Source organism: Aotus nancymaae, unplaced genomic scaffold (assembly GCF_030222135.1).
Source record: "Aotus nancymaae isolate 86718 unplaced genomic scaffold, 86718_ANA_hifiasm-v0.15.2.pri h1tg000014l, whole genome shotgun sequence".
Lineage (NCBI taxonomy): Eukaryota > Metazoa > Chordata > Mammalia > Primates > Aotidae > Aotus > Aotus nancymaae.
The window spans coordinates 19,325,044-19,344,882 of record NW_026988425.1 but is presented as its reverse complement, the minus strand read 5'-3'; the positions used below and the strand labels follow the sequence as shown (position 1 = coordinate 19,344,882).

General features: G+C 38.1%; 1 pseudogene; it reads right to left on the bottom strand.

Annotated features, from left to right (window-relative positions):
- Positions 1–17,662, bottom strand: part of LOC105733002 (U4/U6.U5 tri-snRNP-associated protein 1-like) — a 52,077-nt pseudogene extending 34,415 nt beyond the window's left edge.
- Between the last annotated feature and the right edge of the window lie 2,177 nt (positions 17,663–19,839).

The window sequence follows — 19,839 nt, the reverse complement described above, 5'->3', positions numbered from 1 at the left end:
ACTGAGACAAGGCTAGTCTCTTCCACCTATGAGCCTATAAAATAAAATAAAAAAGTTAATTACTGCCAAAGTACAATCGGGCTGTAGGATGGGTAAACATCCCTTCTCCAAATGGAAGAAATTGGCCAAAAGAAAGAGGCTATAGGCCCCATGTAAGTCCAAAACCCACCAGGGAAATCACTAAACCTCAAAACTTCAAAATAATCTCTGTTGACTCTGTGTCTCACATCCAGGGATTGCTGATGCAAGGGGTGAGCTCCTAAGGGTCTGGGCAGCTCTGCCTCTGTGGTTTTGCAGGGTTCAGCCCTTGCAGCAGCTCTCAAGGGCTGTTATTGTGTTCCTGTTACTTTTCCAGGTGCAGATTCACCATTCTGAGGTTTGGAGAACAGTGGCCGTCTTCTCATAGCTCCAATAAGCAGTGCCCCTGTGGGGACTCTGTATGGAGTCTGCAACTCCACATTTCCCCCTCTGCCCTGCCCTCATGGAGTAGAAGTTCTCCATCCCTTCAGCAGACTTCCCAGGTATTTTTTTAGCAGTGTGAAAATTAACTAGTATAGCTAGCCTGCTGAGAGAGAAACAATAAGTGGACCTCCCAGAAATAAATAAAGTCTAGACATCCAGACTTTTCTATACATTCTCTGAAATCTAGGTGAAGGATCCAAAAGTCAACTCTTGTGCTCTGTCCACTGGTAGGCTTAACTTCACATGAAAGCCACCAACACTTACAGTTTGCACCCCCTGAAGCAGCATCCTGAGCTGTACTTGGGCCCCTTTTAGCCATAGCTGGAGATAGAGCAACCAGAATGCAGAATGCCATGTCCTGAAGCTGCACAGAGTAACAGGCCCTGAACCTGGCTTAAGTCATCATTCCTTCCTCCTAAATCTCTAGACCTGTGATGGGAGGAAGTGCTGAAGAGGTCTTGAAATGTTTCCCAGGCATTTTTCCCATTTTCTTATCTGTAAGCAATAGGCTCCTCTTTACTTAAGCAAATTTCTTGATTTGCCTAAATAAAGCCTGCTTGATTTCCTCCCCTGAAAATGAGTTTTACTTTTCTATCACATGGCCAGGCAGGAAATTTTTCAAACTTTTATATTCTGTTTCCCTTTTAAATATAAGTTCCAGTTTCAGATAATTTCTTTTCTCATGCACATGAGATAGACTTTTAGAAGCAGCCAGGCTACATCTTTAATCCTTTGCTGCTTAGAGATTTCTTCTGCCAGACACTCTAGATCATCTCTTTCAAGTTCAAATTTCCACAGATTCCCTACTACAGGGCAAAAATGCCACCAGTCTTTTCTCTTTGCTAAAGCATAACAAGAGTGACTTTTATTCCAAGTTTTAATAAGTTCCTCATTTCCATCTGTGACCTCCCCAATCTGGAATTTACTGTCCATTTCACTATCAGGATTTTGGTCACAACCATTCAACAAGTCTTTAGGAAGTTCCAAATTTCCCACACCTTTCTGTCTTCTTCTGAGTTCCCCAAACTGTTACAACCTGTGCCCATTATTAGATCCAAAAGTGCTTCCAGATTTTCAGATATCTTTATAGCAATCCCCACTCCCAGTACCAGTTTTCAGTATTAGTCTGTTCTCACATTGCTATAAAGAAATAACTGAGACTGTGTCATTTATAAAGAAAAGGGGTTTAATTGGCTCGTGGTTCTGCAGGCTGTACAGGAAGCATGAATGGGAGGCCTCAGGAAACTTACAATCACTGGAGAAGGTAAAGGGGATGCGGGCATATATTACATATCTGGAGTAGGTGGGAGAGAGAGAACAGGATGACGCTACACCCTTTTAAACAACCAGATGTTGTAATAACTCACTCTTGACATAACAATACTAAGGGGGATGGTGTTAAAACATGAGACACTGCCTCGTGATGTAATCACCTCCCACCAGGACCCACCATCAATGCTGGAGATTACAATTCCACATGAGATTTGGGTTGGGACACAGATTGTAACACTATCACTAGCCCTCCTATGTGTCTTATTTTTTCCTTTGCCTATTCTTGATCCTCATCAACCTTGAAGCTTAGGGTAAGCTAGTAAGGTAGCTTAATTAGCAAAGAACTTTCAAGCATGGTGGGGATGTTGCTGGCAGCTTCTGCTGATGAGTTAAATAGTGTGTTATGCTGCAGGCCTTGCCATAAAGAAATGCCTGATACTGGGTAATTCATGAAGAAAAGAGGTTTAATTGGCTCACATATCTGTAGGCTGTACAGCAAGCATGATGCAAACATCTACTTGGCTTCTGGGGAGGCATTAAGGAACTTTTACTCATGGCAGATGGTGAAGTAAGGGCTGGGTAGATGCCACATATTTTTAAACAATCAGATATCATGAGAAGCACTCACTATCTTGAAGACAGCACCAAGACATGAGCAATCCACCCCATCACCCAAAACAGTTTCCCACCAGTCCCTGCCTCCAACGTTGGGTATTATTAGGTTGGTGCAAAAAGAATTGCTGTTTTTGTCATTACTTTTAATGGCAAAAACTGCAACAAATTTTGTACCAACCTAATACATTTCAGCATGAGATTTGAGCAGGATAAATATCCAAACCATATCAGATCAGATAGTCAGACAAAGGTGGAGAATTTCTAAACTGATTTAGGATAGGCAAAGAATTACTAACAGGAGGCAGGATTTTATGAACTCAAGATTTGTTACAGGAGAGGATGGCTTTCCGGATGTCATAAGGGATCCTTCATCTAATTCATGCGTACATTGTTGATTGCAGTCCCTTTCCCCTTTCCTTCATTTCCTTCTGAACTTCCTTCGAAAATCTGAAATGGAGAGGTGGTAGTTATAAAATAGAGTATTACTTATAGGGCTTTGAAGTTTACTCTCTACTTATAAGTAGTCAAATCGCTCCTAAATGTATCACTGGAAAGTGTAAGATTGGTACAGTACATGGCAAATAGTAGCACACATTTTAAATTAAGATAGTTTTGGGCAGGTTTTATAAACTTTAAAAAAAATGCATTAGAGCAGAAGTGGGATATTATTTTTTAAAAATTAGATAGAGTTGACAAATTGAAATGGGAGTGGTGATTCCAAGAAGATGGCTGTCCCACTGTCATGCCCAACTTCCTAACTTCCATCTCTAAGTCAACTACCAAATACCTGTCTTGGTAGAACAGCTGCTAGGAGCAGGTGGAACCAAAGAGTTTATCCAAGATGTATGAGTATCTGGGGTTTTGGATAGAGAGAGTGAGTTCAGGCCTTTATTTTCTTTGTCATAAATGAGGAACTGGGCCAGAAATCCTTGGTGGAATGTTCAGAATGCCACAAAAAAGAGCAACCCACCTAAAGAGATCCACGAACCCCAGACAATGATCTTTAGGTGTGGTTGTGGGACAGCATGCTCATGATTTCCAGGGACACAAAGACTCTCCAGGAGGCTGTTAAACCTGCAGTTCAAATTCTACCCTCTCCCTTTAGTTTGGAATAGCCTTATGCTATTGCATTTAAAGAGGTTTAATTGCAATTAAACCTCTTGTAAAGCCTTATGCTTTACACAAATACATTTTAGGAACATAATATAAGAATAAGTGTATGTTAAATATCAGAATCCAAAGATTAAAAGAATATCCAATCATAAACTAGAGATCTAGAGAGGTCACATGGGACAGACACACATTTAGCATCACATCTCAGTGTCCTGTGATAAGTGCTGTGGCAATGGTTTCCTTAGGTATTTCAGAGTATTGACATCGGGATTAGATCAAATCAGTAACTTTGCTGAAAAACATCTCACGGTTTCTTTCATCTACTTAATTTCCTTTGCTTGGGATTGAAAACCATGATAAATTCTCAACTACCTATTTTTCTAATAAAATAGAACTTAAAATTGTGACTATTATCTAAGAATACAAATGTGTTTTTATAAATTTATCTTTTCACTTCATCTTAATGGGAAATTCTTTGAGGGATCATGCTCTAAATATTTATTGTAACCTTAGAAAACCTAGCATATCAAGATATCAATTATAATTCACTAAATTATATATAAACCACTCTGAACAAAGGATATAATAAGGTTATGTTTGGTTGTGTTAGAAAAATTATGAGCAAAAATAAAAATAAAATTTCTATGCCTGTTCTGGAAAGCCAGAATTTAATTTAATATTTTGTTAGTGATGTCAGATGATATTTAACATTTTAATTAAATTATTTCTTATGACTTGATTTATACAAACTAAAAAAAAAAGAGATTATTTTGATATATATTTTTTTCTGCCTATAAGCAATGAGTCAGTGAAAATATTAGATCAAAAGGAGAAGTTTCAAAACTACAATTTAAAACTAGCGTAGAATAGGGACATTGTTTCTATAAACTAGAGAATAGCACACTCTTCCTAACTGTTGTAAAGTTCTTAGTGGATTTAAAAATAAAATAAAAACTAAATCTTGTTGGCTTCATAGCCTGCGGTGAGAACACATTGAGCCTTAAATATTAACATCTGGTGTCATTTCTTGTTCTATTAATGTTATGATGAGACTAACTTTCACTAATTTATCTTCACACACTTCAATTTCATAGTATAACTGCAGACAAATGGACTAAAATAAGCTAAATATTCTGTACCTCATCTTCTTCTTTGCAATGATTTATTTCCCTAATAAAAAGCAACCAGTATTCTTTATTTTGAACAAGTACAATATAAATAATATAAAGTATAAAAAAATAAATGAAAGAAAAGAAGTCAACATATTATATATAGGAAATGACTTTGGTATCATAGGTCTAAGAATCTTAGGAGCTAAAGTTCATTTCAATCTACACTTGGGTGAATTGACTCAAGAACCCTGAAGGTAAAACAAAAACTTATTATTGCTAGAAAATAGAATTGGCTGCACTATTTCATTTTGGTGAGAGTTTGCTAGACATGATAAACTCTACAACATAAAAAATTGTGCTATCTTCATTATCAAGGCTAGAGTTTTGTTTATTGTTTAAAACTGAACAAACAGAATTATGCATTCCTTCAGTTTAATAACATTTCGGCTATAACATAAATATTAGATGTAGATTAATCTTAGAAAGTTTTGCATTGCATGCATTTTGCATTGTTGCACATAATATAAGCAAAATAGGTGTAAGATGTTTGCCAATTAGTGTTAGTTGACATTCATATTTTAATTAGTCTTTTTCTTCTATCATTTAGTATATCATAAGCATAATATGTTTGCCTAAATAACCTAAATGCAAGTGTATTTATTTCTATTGCTACCATAGCAAATTACCACAAATTTAGCAGCTTAAAATGAAGCTTACATTATCCCCTAGTTCTGACATAGTATTTATAAAGCTAACATACTGACAGAGCCGCATTATTTTCTTAAGGATCTAGGGGAGAATCTATTTACTTGCTCCTTCAAACTGTTGGTAGAATATAGTTTCTGCAAGTTGTAGACTCAAGCTCTCCTTTCCCTGATGGCTGCTCTAGGTGACCGCTATTCCCAGCTTCCAGAGGCCACTCCTGTTCTCTGGCTTGTGCCCATCCCCTCCTTTTTCATCTTCAAACATGGCAACCGTGAGTTGAATGCTTACGCTTTGAATGTGTCTTGCCTCTTTCTCCATACTTGCATTTCTCTTATGAAAACTTCTGCATTCCTGCTCCCCTTTTAGTGTTCCATCAGATTATTAACATTGGGCCCATCCAAGCAATCCAGAGTAATCTTCTAACTCAAAGGAACCTAATTCTACCTACAAAATTCATTTTGTCATTTAAAGACAGGTTCCACCAATTTGGATATGTACATCTGGGGAAGGGGCATTATTTCACCTACCAAGAGTTACTTGAAAATATTAAGACTTCTTTAGAATCTAGTCATTGGAAGAAGAAATAGTTGTCTTTTAACAAAATTTGAGAGAGTTGTTTACTTTCTCAGAGGCTCAATTTTTAAGCTGATAGCCTCTGTTCTCTACCCTCTAAGCCCAAAATAAAATACTAAGCACCCGCCAACTGTCTGAATGGACCCTTCCTCTCAGCCATTGGTATTCCAAAGTTAAAGTGAAAATGTAGTTCAGGCTAATAGAGGAAGGGAGGGTCAGACCACGTTAATACCCTCCTCTCTTTTAGAATTCAGGAAAAGCTGGCTAGTATTAACATCAATACAGATATTACTTCTGATAAGAAACACAATCTATTCTCTCTGAAGCCTGCTACTTGGAGGCTTCATCCGCATTATAAAACCCTGGTCTCCACAACCCCTCATTGTAACAAACCCTCTGCCCCCACTTTGAGTTGTCCCTCCCTTCCCAATCAAACCAATGTCAAGCTTACCTGCACTGATTGATGTCTTATGTCTCCCTAAAATGTATAAAAGCAAGCTGTACCCTGACAACTTTGGGTGCAAGTTGTCAGGACTGCCTAAGGCTATGTTATAGGCACATCCTTAACCTTACTAAAATAACTTTCTAAATTGATTGACACCAGTCTCAGGCACTTTTGGGGTTACAACCTCATTGAAGCTTTTGGCGTATCTGCTGGACCTAGTCAACCAGCTTTCCCATAGCAACTTTTCTCCCTTGGTCCAATTTGATTCAAAGATGAGTTACAGACAATGGCTGATGTTCAGGTAGTTTATTCTGGCAGTGACCTTACAAAATAATAAGCAGGTACAAGCTGGTGGCCCTGGTCAAATACAGTCAGGGGTCAAATTGTTTCAGGGAGATGGTCTCAGTCTTGAGGTCATTCTCAGATTCTTGGGGGCTTGTCCTCCTATTTTATTTCTGTACTCAGTCTGGATCAGCTACCAGGTGTTTCTTTCATAAAGGGAGGTTAAGCTACTCTTGTAAGGGGAAGCTTTATTTTAAGGTTCATGAAAGTTCCATCGGTGCTGAGATGGCTTTGTCTCTAGGGCAAACAGCTTATGGTTAATCCTATTGTCATGGAGACCTGGTAATCCCTGGGCCAGGGTTGGAAATCCCTAGGCCAGGTTACGTCATGTTGTTAAGTGACACATGATGTAGACCCTGCAGGAAGTCTGAGTGTGCCTTATGATGAATTTTCATCTTATTGCCAAGATATGCTCATGTAGGGTACAACACCCATAATATGGGTTTCAATATAGTAAATACTTCTCAATTCGTAGCTTAGCATGGCAACACAGAGTCAAAGAAAGATTTTCTTCATCTTCCTCTATCCTTTCCTTTATTTATTCTTTAATGTTTGTTGTATATAGAAAATGGCCTTTCTCTTTCCTCTTTTATATGCTCGCAAATCTCTCTGTCCAAATGCATAAATTCCAAAAGATGCTTGATACACTTTGGCTCTGTGTCCCCAGCAAAACCACATGTTCAATTGCAATTCCCAGTGTTGGCGGAGGGGCCTGCTGGGAGGTGATTGATTCACGGGGGTGGACTTTCCCCTTGCTCTTCCCATGATAGAATTCTCATAAGATCTGGCTGTTTAAAGAAATGTAGCGCCTCCCTACCACGACTCTCTTAATGGTCATGTGAAGATGTATTTGCTTACCCTTTGCCTTCCATAATGACTATATGTTTCCTGAAGTCTCCCAAGAAGCAGAAGCCTCTACAGCCTGCAGAACCATGAGCTAAATTGCCCAGTATCAGGTATGTCTTTACAGCAGTATGAGAATGGAGTAACACATGGGTTGATCCCTACTAGATGTCCCATAAGTAGGCAAATTTTATATATTTCTAACAGAACACATATGTTTAACCTCTATCTTCCCACGTCTACCTACTTCGTGTGTTTGCTGCTTAATTAGTGACATTCACCCCAATGACCAAGGCTAATGCCAGGGACTATGCTTGACATTTTTTCCTTTGTAACCAGCATCAGTCATTTGTTCAGGTGCGACTACCAAATAAAATCTTTCAAATATACCCATTTCTTATATCAGGATTTTAATTCTGGTTCATTAACCCCTTACTATTGTTCAGTAGCAAAAGTCAGTTCAAAGGATGCTTTTTAATGCTTGAGCTACTTGACCTCTCAAAAGTATTCAACAAGTTGGAGCACTTTTTCCTTCAAGTACTCATTATTTGTCTCTGTGGATTAAGATATTGTTTTTCCTTCTTCTATTCTCATGTGCCCTTGTAAGGGTTAATTTTTACATTTAAACTTCATTAGATTAGTGCCCAGCTGTTTAATCAAACACCAGCCTAGATGCTGCTGTAAATATATATATATAATTTTAGATGCAATTAACACTGACAATTAGTTGACTTTAAGTAAAGCAGATTACTCTCTACAATATGGGTGAGCCTTATCAAATCAATTGAAGGCCGTAAGAGCAGAGAGTGAGGATTCCAAAAGAAAATGAAATTCTGTCTCCAGACTGCACTATAGAAATTCTGTCTGAGTTTCCAGGCTTTGAACTCAGGACTGTAACATTCACTCATACCTGAATTTTCAGCATCCTGGCTGCACTGCATATTTCAAATTTGCCAGCCTCTAAAATCACTTTGAACCAATTTCTTAAAGTCTCTTTCTGCATGTATGTATCTGTGTGTGAGTATATATAATATATATATAAAGTAATAGGTTACATTTAATTAATAAAAATAATAGCAGATTTAATAAGATTTAATCTCATTACTGCCCTGAAATATAAATTTTATATCTAGGTATCATTCTTCTGACCTCATATTTTATTGATCCGTTCTCAATTTGTCTATCTCACACTCAGCATGTTCTAACCTGAGCTCAACGTTCCTCTTGTATCTACACCTCCATAATTAGTTCTGCTCCTCTTCCATTACTCATTCAGGAAGAAGAAAGTCAAACCTTAACCTTTTCCAATTTTAATCAGTTACCAATTTACCTTCCTGATGATTTCAATATAAAAATATCTTTACCTTTACTTCAAACAAAATCATTGTCTAACCCAGTCTAATCTTTTAATAAACTACTCTACATTCCTTTATTTTCTTTAATTTAGCCTTCCCGTAATAGTGTTTTTTTGACTTTCGGAAAAATCATAAATTCTTCCCATCTTATTTCTCCAGTTTCTTTTCTCATTATTTCCCCTCTCACAGTATGATTCTGTGGATGCTGCTTATGTATTTCTTTAAGTGCTTTTCTTGTTCTGTAGACAAGAAAAGACACTGCGACATTCTTTTTCACTTCTACCTGATTTATTTCTGCCTATAGTTAAATCTCACTGTGCCCATCTTTCATATATTTAGATAGGTCTTCAAGTTATTCTGTCACGCTCTCAGTGAACTCTTTATTTCCATTTGTTTTTAGCTTTCTTCAGACTTATTCTCACTAGTTCACTATCTCTCTGCCTTTCTCAATTGTAGACCTTTAAAGACATAGACTGAGTCTTTCTCATTCATAATTGTATCCCTGTGGCTAGCATAGATTCTTTAATATGTCTGTTGCTCAATGCACCTTTGTTCAAGAAGGAGTTAACTGATATATGAATGAACTTCTCCTTATTTGTTGTGTGTTTATTGATTCTCCTCAATTCTTTCTTTACTCAGTTGTTACATTCAGTGCCCTAAAATATAAAATATACCGTACTGGCCAAGCATGGTTTCTCACTCCTGTATTCCCAGCACTTAGAAAGGCTGAGGCAGGAGGATCACATAAGCCCAGGAGCTGGAGACTAGCCTGGACGACATAATGAGACACTATCTGTACAAAAAAATAAATAAATAATAAAAATAAATTAAAAAAATAAAAATGGACCATCAATCATCTGCTTAAAAGCATCCCATGGATTTTCATCAATTTTAGAATAAATATACATACCTTGCTACTGTACATTCAAACCTTTTTGCTTAAATTAGAAATTTTAAAAAAAGTTTAAACAATGAGGAGCCCTACTGCTCCATTTTTCCTTATAATCTCAATAATGAAAAGGCAGACAATATAATAGAATTAAAATCAGAAATGGCCTGGTTTCTTAATCAATTATTCTGAGCTCAAACAACTTCCCAGAGCACTGAGGACCCTGAAAAGTTCCCTGTTCTGAGGAATCAGAAGACAGTGAAAGTTTTTTCTTTGTCTTAAGTGTTCTACCTCTCCTCTACAGAGCCACATCCATTTGCCAAATCAGAAAGAAACAACTGTGAATGAAACGTAGACCCAGGTATTTGCACATCATCACATCCTGCCTTCTGTTATCGTACTGCTGCCTGAGCACTGCAGCATCAGCTTTAACTCCTGGTACTCCCTTTCAGCAGTATCAAATTAATGGCAGCTGCTAAAATTCATCATACTCTGTCATTCACTCCACAAAATATTCATTGAATGCTTATTGCACATCTGACAATTATCTATGCTTGAGAAACTTCAGTAAATAAAACAGATCTCCACTATATTATGAAATTTACGTTGCAGCATCATGCATTTGTACCTTCCATAGGCTAGTAAACTTCAATAAAACACAGTTTCCTAATTTCTGTACAAATATTTCAACATTGTCTTCAAACTCATTTTGAACATTATCTCTTATGAGAAATCTTCCACGTTTCCTCAATCCTATGCAAAGAATTATTACATCACATAATCTGCAAAATTGTAGTGTAGGTATTCTGTCGTCGTCACCTTTATATCTACAAGCTCCATCCATGGCTCAGATGAGGTTTTGAATGGAAATGCTAGACAAAACTGTCACTTTTAAATGCTATGTTTGCACCTAATAAAGGCCATGGGGAAAAGAGAGTGGGCAGATCAGTCTGGGTTATGGACCACTGAGGGAAATGACAGTGGGTGCCTGGCTTGAAGGAAAACAGTGACAGAAGTATCTTTGATAAGACATAGTACAAGCTGTATTACAATTATGTTTGTTCTAATCTTATTCTGGCTGCTTATGTGTTTGTACTAAAAGAGATGTTGGAGGAAGTGAGGTCAGTCTCATTGGATCTTCTGGCATTTGAATAGACTTCCTGACTTCTAGTTTATCTTATGTCTCTTAGGTCATCATAATACTGTAAGTTTAGATTCTCATTTTCGTTTCTGTAGAAATGTCCAGCTATGGAGCCAATAGTAGTATGCACGTTGCAGGAGAGGCAGCTCATATCTTTTCCTTTATTATTCTCTAAGCCTAATGAAATTGAGCATTTTAGATGCTCAGATGACTAGATCGCACTTTTTTGGGGGGGCAAACAATAAATCAGCATGCATTCTTCATGAAACTAATTTAAACAGACCTTAGTTAGACACCATAAAGAAATATCTTCCTCTTTATCCCTCTGGTTGGATGCCTTTATAATAAAAGGTTTTATTTTCTTTTCTTTCTCATTGATGCCTATGTTGGTATTCTTATTAGAATATTAGACCATCTGGACTGGACTCTGTTGAAATTTTTTCTCAAGCACTTGAAGGCTGAATTAAAGACTCTCTTTCTAGTCATCTCCCTAATGAGCAGAGAGATATATACAAAAAATGATCCTTTAGCTGACTCAGTTTTCTAAGTTCACAACTTCGTTTTATGGTTTCTGAGAAGAGGTTAAGGAATAAATCAGTATAATAGAGAGGGCAGAAAACTTGTGGGTAATTTCAAGAGGATTTCACTTTTATCTTTCTCAGTGGTAGAATTTATTTATTCATAACTGGCTAAATTTTCTATGTTTGCTATCAAAATGTAGTTCAGCTGATAAACTTAAGTCAAGAGATCTGTACTCTGAGGATACTGTGCAGAATCGAGGATCAAACCACGTAATTATTCCAGCTCACTGAGGCTTATCAATATTCATGGATTTAGGTCATCCTTATCATTTCTTGATTTGTGCAAATTGAAAAAAAATTAATTGTTCAACTATTTCCCCACCATCTAGTGAAAGCAAATAGATATTCTTAGTTTATATTATCATATATATTTAGATATTGTTTGCCCTGCGGATTATCCATCTCAAACACATAGCTGAATAACAATGTTGACCTTTTGTTAGTAAGATAATATACACATCAAAAAGAGTATAGCTGCTGTTGAAGGAAAACCTTCAGCTGAAATAAACTCTAAAATGAATGATTTTAGAATCAGCAATGAATGATTCATAAATGAGGCAGCTCCCAAAATTATAGCAGATTAAGAGATACTCCAGGGATGCCTTGTGGTCAGAACAAATTTATAGACTATACAAGAGAAGTGATGTACAGAAATCAAGGTGAGGTACAGAAACAGCTAGGCTGGTTACAGCTTGGCATCTGCCTTATTTGAACACAGTCTGAACACTCAGAGTATATGACTGGTTGAAGTATGGCTGCTGGGATTAGCCAAGACTCAGCTCTGGTTACAGGGACATACTCCTAAGTTAGGATTTCAATCTTGTCTACCTATTAAGTTACATTGCAGTTTGTTCATAAGGACTCAAATATGAAAGTACAGAGTCCTTCTTAGTCATATGTAGTTTGCTTTAACACTGCTAAAAACACAAATTGTAGAGTCAGACCGACTGGGTTCAAAACCTGGTCCACCCCATATAGGTCACAGGACTTTGCACACATCACTTAGTCTCCTTTGACTTCTTCAGCTATAAAATGGTGAGAATAGTGAAACATCTATCACAGAGTGGAATAAAGATTAAATAACGTAATTGATGGGAAATGCACAACACAGTGCTTGACACAGAACATGGCACAATAAATTTAGAACTTTATGGGTTATGCAATGAATATTAAAACAGAATTCAAGTTAACTTGGAAAGACAGAAAAAAGAGACACTAAATCTGCCTAATTTTCTAATATATACTGGTATGGTGTTGCTTGTAAAACAAGCAACTTAACAATTTCATTTCCATTACTTAACAATTTCTTTAGTAAGAACACAGCCCTCACTGAGATAAAAAGCCTGTATGAGACCCTTTAGAAGAAAATCAAATCTAATTGATGGTGATATAATCTGATTATAAGTAGTGTGACTGTACATCCTCATCTCTCTAACAGAATATTAATTTATACCTGTCACGGTGTAATAATTAATAGCATCCTCTTACTTTCTCAACATGATATTGTTTGCCTAAAAATTATATGGTCAAACTAATTTTAAAACATGTACAATAAGTTAAACATTAGGTAAACACTAACGAGGCCCTCAATTAATTTTTTTTGCTCAATTATATATTCCACAGGTAAATTGAAACAAAGTATAAGAAAATTTTGTGTTTGTTCACCAATCAACAGTTCAATTTGTCTACGTGGCCAGTGAAGTTTAATTGATAATAAATTATAATCTATTATATTATCATTGACAATCTAATTTCCATAAGGATATTCCAAATCAAATATTCAGAGTCAAAATACTTCCAGCTCGTGAACTCACAAAATACAACAAAAATTCCAGCTGGGTGTAGTGGCTCATGCCTGTAATCGCAGCAATTTGGGAAGCTTAGGCAGGCAGATCACCTGAGGTCAGGAGTTTGAGACTAGCCTGGGCAACATGGTGAAACCCAGTCTCTACTGAAAATAGAAAAAAATTAGCTGGGCGTGGTGGCAGGCACCTGTAATCCTAGCTACTCAGAAGGCTGAGACAGGAGAAATGCTTGAACCAGGGAGGCAGAGGTTGCAGTGAGCTGAAATCGCGTCACTGCACTCCAGACTGGGCTACAGAGCAAGACTCTGCCTCAGAAAAAAAAAATCCCTTGAATTTCAAAGCTACTCCACCAACAAGGGAAGCATTTTCTTTTTGATGCTAGAGTTCTAGTATGGAGACTGACATTTCAAAATCACATTTCCCTGACAACCAGGCCAACATACACATTTAATATGAAAAGCTCAATATCTAGGGTTGTTTTTAAAAGTTTATGGGTTACACTGCCGTTACTCTCCATCAAATCCTCATGTTTCCATGTATCTTTACGTGTAAACACAAGTTTTGTGTATTAAACCAAAGAGTAAGAGGACTATAATCTATACTGGGAAACAATTCTCAATGAACCTCTTGCATTTCTGCACATAATGCTAGCAGATATTGATGGTGTTTTCTTGGCCTATCTATCCACAAATATTTGTATAACAAACAACGTTGTAAGACAGTGATGGCATCTCCTTCCAGAACAGTGTGCTGGTGTGTTCAAGTTTAATTGAGATAATATCTTCACTCTGGGCAAAGTTTGGGCAGATTTGCTGGCATCTCATTATGAAAGTTTAGTGTTTTCTAAACTCAGGGTTCCTCAGGGTGATGTAAACCAACATTTACAGCGTCTGGTTAGGCCCACCTGTGTTGCTTCTCTGTGATTTGTGGTGCATGGAGAATAAGCAAGAATGCGAAGCTCACATTGCCTGTTCTGACATAATAATAAAATTATTTGCCATAGGACTTGAATCTTTTGCTGGCGACCATGAAACCATTGCAAGCTAATGAGTTAGTTTGCAAGGTAGTAAGTTTTCTCTATTAAATTGTAATAAGAAACATATTAGTATTATTGACGTAACATTTAATTTTTTTTTTTTTTTTGAGACGGAGTTCCGCTCTGATTGCCCAAGCTGGAGTGCAATGTTGCCATCTTGGCTCATTGCAACCTCGGCCTTCTAGGTTCAAGTGATTCTCCTGTCTCAGCCTCTTGAGTAGCTAGGATTACAGGCCCATGCCACCATATCCAGCTATTTTTTTGTATTTTCAGTAGAGACGGGATTTTATCATATTGGTTAGGCTGGTCTCAAACTCCTGACCTCAGGTGATTCTCCCGCCACAGCCTCCCAAATTGCTGGAATTACAGGTGTGAGTCACTGTGTCTGGCCCACATTTAATTTTTATACGTAAGCTTTACCTATGTCTGCCTAGGAATACACACTACTCTGTGTGTATGTGTGTATGTGTGTGTGTGTGTGTGTGTGCATATTTGCAATATATACTTTAAAGTAAATTATATTACTCAATAATAAATTCTATTTCACAACCATAGAAAATAGGAAATTATGACTTTACACAAAAGTAAATCTGATCATGTTATCAGAAAAAGTCATCCTGATTAAATAACAGGAATTTTTAAGATCTAGCACAAAGACAATTTTGGGGACAAAGACAAAATAACTAACTATGTGTATTAGTTTGGCTTCATGCTGTTAATAAAGACAGACCCAAGACTGGGTGATTAATAAACAAAAAAGGTTTAATTGACTGGCGGTTCAGTGTGACCGGGGAGGCCTCAGGAATTTTACAATCATGGCAGAAGGGAAAGCAAACGTGTCCTTCTCCACATGGCAGCAGCAAGGAGAGGTGCAGAGTGAAGCAGGGAGAAGCCCCTTATGAAACCTCGATATAGAGTCCAGCCCTACAGGGTTCTGTGAGCCCCTCCCTGCTGGTGCAGAGAGGAGAAACTGTAGAAATAAAAGACAGGACACAGAAGTAGAGAAAAGAGAGTTTGGGCTCGGGGTCCACTGCCAGCCAAAGCACACAGACCTGCAGTGACACTGGACACTCTGACATTTATTGAGTACAAAGTAACGGGCAGGGAAGGTGGGGTGAGGTAATGGTGGTCGGTAATAGGGTCAGGTAAATCGCGTGTCTTGAAGATAGGGGGCCCAAGACTTTCAATAGCTGAAGTGAGGAGAAAAGCTAATGCATCAGTGCTCTTCGCATATTTGTCAGAAATATCAAGGACACTAAGATTATGTTACTATTATTAATTCTTATCTTTTAAGAAAAAGAGAAACCAGGTGCAGAAGCAGAGCGTGAGAGTAGCCATGGAACGTGACCACTGAAGCGCAGCCTCACATGGAGACAGTTAAGCACCCAATGTCTGCACATCTCCTAACAGTCGTCAGGCCTTGCCACAAGAGCTTGGAGATGTGGAGTTTTTCCTAATTTCCCCTGGGAGATGTCTCAGCCTTTTTGGACATCTCCTTCCCTAGCTGGCTAAACAGCGGGTACTTTCACTGCACTGGCGCTGCCGCACAGCCGAGGCGCCCTCCAGCAGCCCTTATGCGGCATCACAGAGGGCTTAGAGCATCTTGCCTTAGGATCACTTTGTTCACAATGTCACCTCGGCTCCATGTTTCATAACCCGATAGTCACTAGTAAAATTAGAGGTTATATTGAGTACATATCTTTATGATTATAAGTGAGTAACTATAAGATTATATATGATTATATAAAGGAATAACTATATGCCTACATTTCTAATTCTTTTCTAAATCAGTATTTATATGGGAACAGACTGAAGCTTCAGAATTCTGCCACAGCATTTGTGGGGTTCCCCCTACACCTCAGATCTCATGAAAACTCACTATTACCAGAACAGCATGGAGCTAACCACACGCATGATTCAGTTACCTCCCACTGGGTCCTTCCAGTGACACATGGGGATTACGGGAGCTAAAATTCAAGATGGGTTTAGGTGGGGACACCACAAAACCAGACCACATCATTCCACCCCTCCCCCTCCCAAATCTCATGTCTTCACATTTCAAAACCCAATCATGCCTTCCCAATATTACCTCAAAGTCTTAACTCATTCCAGCATTAACTCAAAAGTCCTACTTCAAAATCTCATCTGAGACAAAGCAATTCCCTTCCACCTACAAGTCTATAAAATCAAAAGCAAGTGAGTTACCACCTAGGTACAATGAGGGTACAGGCACTGGGTAAACACATACGCTTGAAATGGGAGAAATTGTCCAAAAGAAAAGGACTAAAGGCCCCATATAAATTTTAAATCCAATAGGGCAGTCATTAAACCTTAAAGTTCCAAAATGATTTTCTTTAACTCCATGTCTCACATGCAGGTCACATTGATGCAAGAGGCTCCCATGTCCATGGGCATCTCTGCCTCATGACTGCAACTTTGCAGGGTACAACTCTCCTCCTGGCCATTTCATGGGCTGGCATTGAGTGTCTGCAGCTTTTCCAGGCACATGATACAAGCTGCTGGTGGATCTACCATTCAGGGGTCTGAACAATAATGGTCCTCTTCTTATTGCTCCAATAGGCAGTGTCCCAGTGGAGACTCCGTGTGGGGCTTCAACCCCATATTTCCCTTTCATAGTTCCCTAGCAGAAGTTCTCAATGAGGGCCCCACCCCTGCAGCAAATTTCTGCCTGGACTTCCAGGTATTTCCATACATACTCCGAAATCTAGGTGGAGGTTCTCAAACCTCAATTCTTGGCTTCTGTGTACCCTCAGACTCAACACCATGTGGAAGCTGCTAACACTTGGGGTTTGTACTCTCTCAAGCCATGGCCTGAGCTGTACCTTAACCCCTTTTAGCTAAGGGATGCAGGGCAGCAAATATGCAGGCTGCACACAGCAGTGGGGCCCGGGAAACCATTTTTTCCTCTTAAGTCTTCAGGCCTGTTATGAGAAGGGCTGCTGTGAAGTTCTCTGACATGCCCTAGACACATTTTCTCCATTGTCTTTTTGATTACCATTCAGCTTCTTGTTACTTAGACAAATTTCTACAGCTGGCTTCAATTTTTCCCAAGAAAATGTGATTTTCTTTTCTTTCACATAGTCAGACCGCAAAGTTTCTAAACTTTTCTTCTGTTTCCTCTTGAAAACTTTGCCACTTAGAACTTTTTTCTGCTGGACACCCTAAGTCATCTCTCTCAAGGTCAATTTTCCACAGATCTCTAGGGCAGGGGCAAAATGCTGCCAGTCTCTTTGCAGAGCAAGAGAGATCCTTACTCTAGTTCTACCAAATTTCTCATCTTCATCTGAGACCACTTCAGTTGGACATTACTGTCCATATCACTATCAGCATTTTGGTCAAAGCCATTCAACATGTTTCTAGGAAGTTCCAAATTTTCCCATACTTTCTTGTTTTCTTTTGAGCCCTCCAAACTGTTCCAGCCTCTGCCTGTTGTCTGTTCCAAATAAGTTGCTTCCACATTTTCATATATCTTTACAGCAGCACCTCCCTACCTGGTACCAATTTACTGTTTTAGTTCATTCTCATGCTGCTAATAAAGACATATCTGAGACTGGGTAATTTATAAAGAAAAGAGGTTTAATTGACTCACAGTTCAGCATGGTTTGAGAGGCCGCAGGAAACTTACAATCATAGCGGAAGGTGAAGCAAACGTCCTTCCTAACCCATGTTAAGACTTCAGGGTAGCAATAAAATGTGCAGAGCAAGGGGGTGGGGAAGCCCCTTATAAGACCATCAGATCCCCTGACAAGTCACTCACTATGATGACAACAGCATGAGAGAAATAACCAGTCCCATGATCCAATTACCTCTCACTGGGTCCCTCCCACAAGATGTGAGGATTATAGGAACTACAATTCAAGATCAGATTTGATTGGGGCACAAAGACCGTATCACCATGTTCTTAATGATTTTCTGTAATAAGCATAAAAATAAGTATATATGTTTGTGTGTGGGTGTATATATATACTCAAATGCTCATTTCATTCCTTTATCACCACTACAATTAATGGATAGAAAAATTACATTTAAAATTAAAAAGAAAAGCAAAAATGTGCCTGTAAGCCCAGCACTGTGGGAGGCCAAGGCGGACATATCACCTGAGATTGGGAGTTCGAGACCAGCCTGATCAACATGGAAAAAACCAATCTCTACTAAAAATACAAAATTAGCCAGGCATGGTGGCACATGCTTGTAATCCCAGCTACTTGGGAGGCTGAGGCAGGAGAATTGCTTAAACCCAGGAGGAAGAGGTGGCCGTGAGTCAAGATCGTGCCATTGCACTCTAGCCTGGGCAACAAGAGTGAAACTCCATCTCAAACACAAACAAACAAATAATGAAAAAGAAATCCCCATTGCTCGAAAAATGTGATCCTACTCTACAGCTGGAAATCCATGCTTTTTCCTGAACTGCCCCTAAACTAGTTTAAAAATTCTATCACACTTCTCCTCTGAATCTTAAACACAAATCTATTTTCAATATTCCTCAAGTTAAACCTTTTCTTTCAACCTATCAGCTTTTGCACACACTGATTCCTTTTTCTATGGTACTCCCCATCACCCTTTCCTCCATTTGTCCAATTCTAAATATTCTTTCTAAATCCTGCCTCCTCTTGAAAATCTCCAGGAGACATGATAATAATTACTTGTTCCATTAGCTTTATTTCCACATGACTCTTTGCATTTATTATGTAGAAAAAGAGTATAGAAACTCTGTTTTCTTATTAGATTTTGATTCCTTCATGGAAGATGGTAATGCACTATTACAGACCCTTGCACTTAATATTTATTTGCAGATTCTCTCTCAGTAAAAGAACCAATAATATTTTTCTTCAAATATCAACTTGCCCTGGTCAAGTTGTTCAGAAAGAACATTATACTCTTATATATGTCCTATGAAAGTAAAATCAATAAGTACAAATAAGCTTTTTTATTATAATCAAAAGCAAAATAAGAAAATATGGGATGAACTATTCAGGTTCTCTCTCCTCATGAAGATTCTCCATTTTTACAAACATATGTCAAATATTTCTTAAACTTGTTTCTTATTCAAACTTACTTAGATTTTACCTAACATCATTAGCTAGCTGTATGATACTTGCAATTATTAGGCAATTTTTTTATAATTCATGAAATCATTGTGAATCAATAGTTTCCATAATCTAGCAGGGAGAGCTCTAAGACTACCCCTGACATGTCTGTTTCCTGGTAAAATCCTCTTCTCTTGAGTATAGATGAAAATCTGACCTCCTTTCAACAATATAATATGGCAAAATGATGGGATATTATTAAGTCTTACATTATACAAGGCTCTGCGGTAGCAGAGTAGAGACAGAGAAAGTCTCCTGCTGGCCTTGAAGAAATATCCTCTAGGCTATGAATAACTTATGGGGAAGGCCACGTGGTAAGGAACCTCAGCTGACATTTCGGAACTGAGAGCCACGACCAAACAGTGACAAGAAAATAAATTTTGCCAACAAGCTGTGTGAGTCCAGATACAGATTATTTTCCAGGTGGGCCTCCAGATGAGGG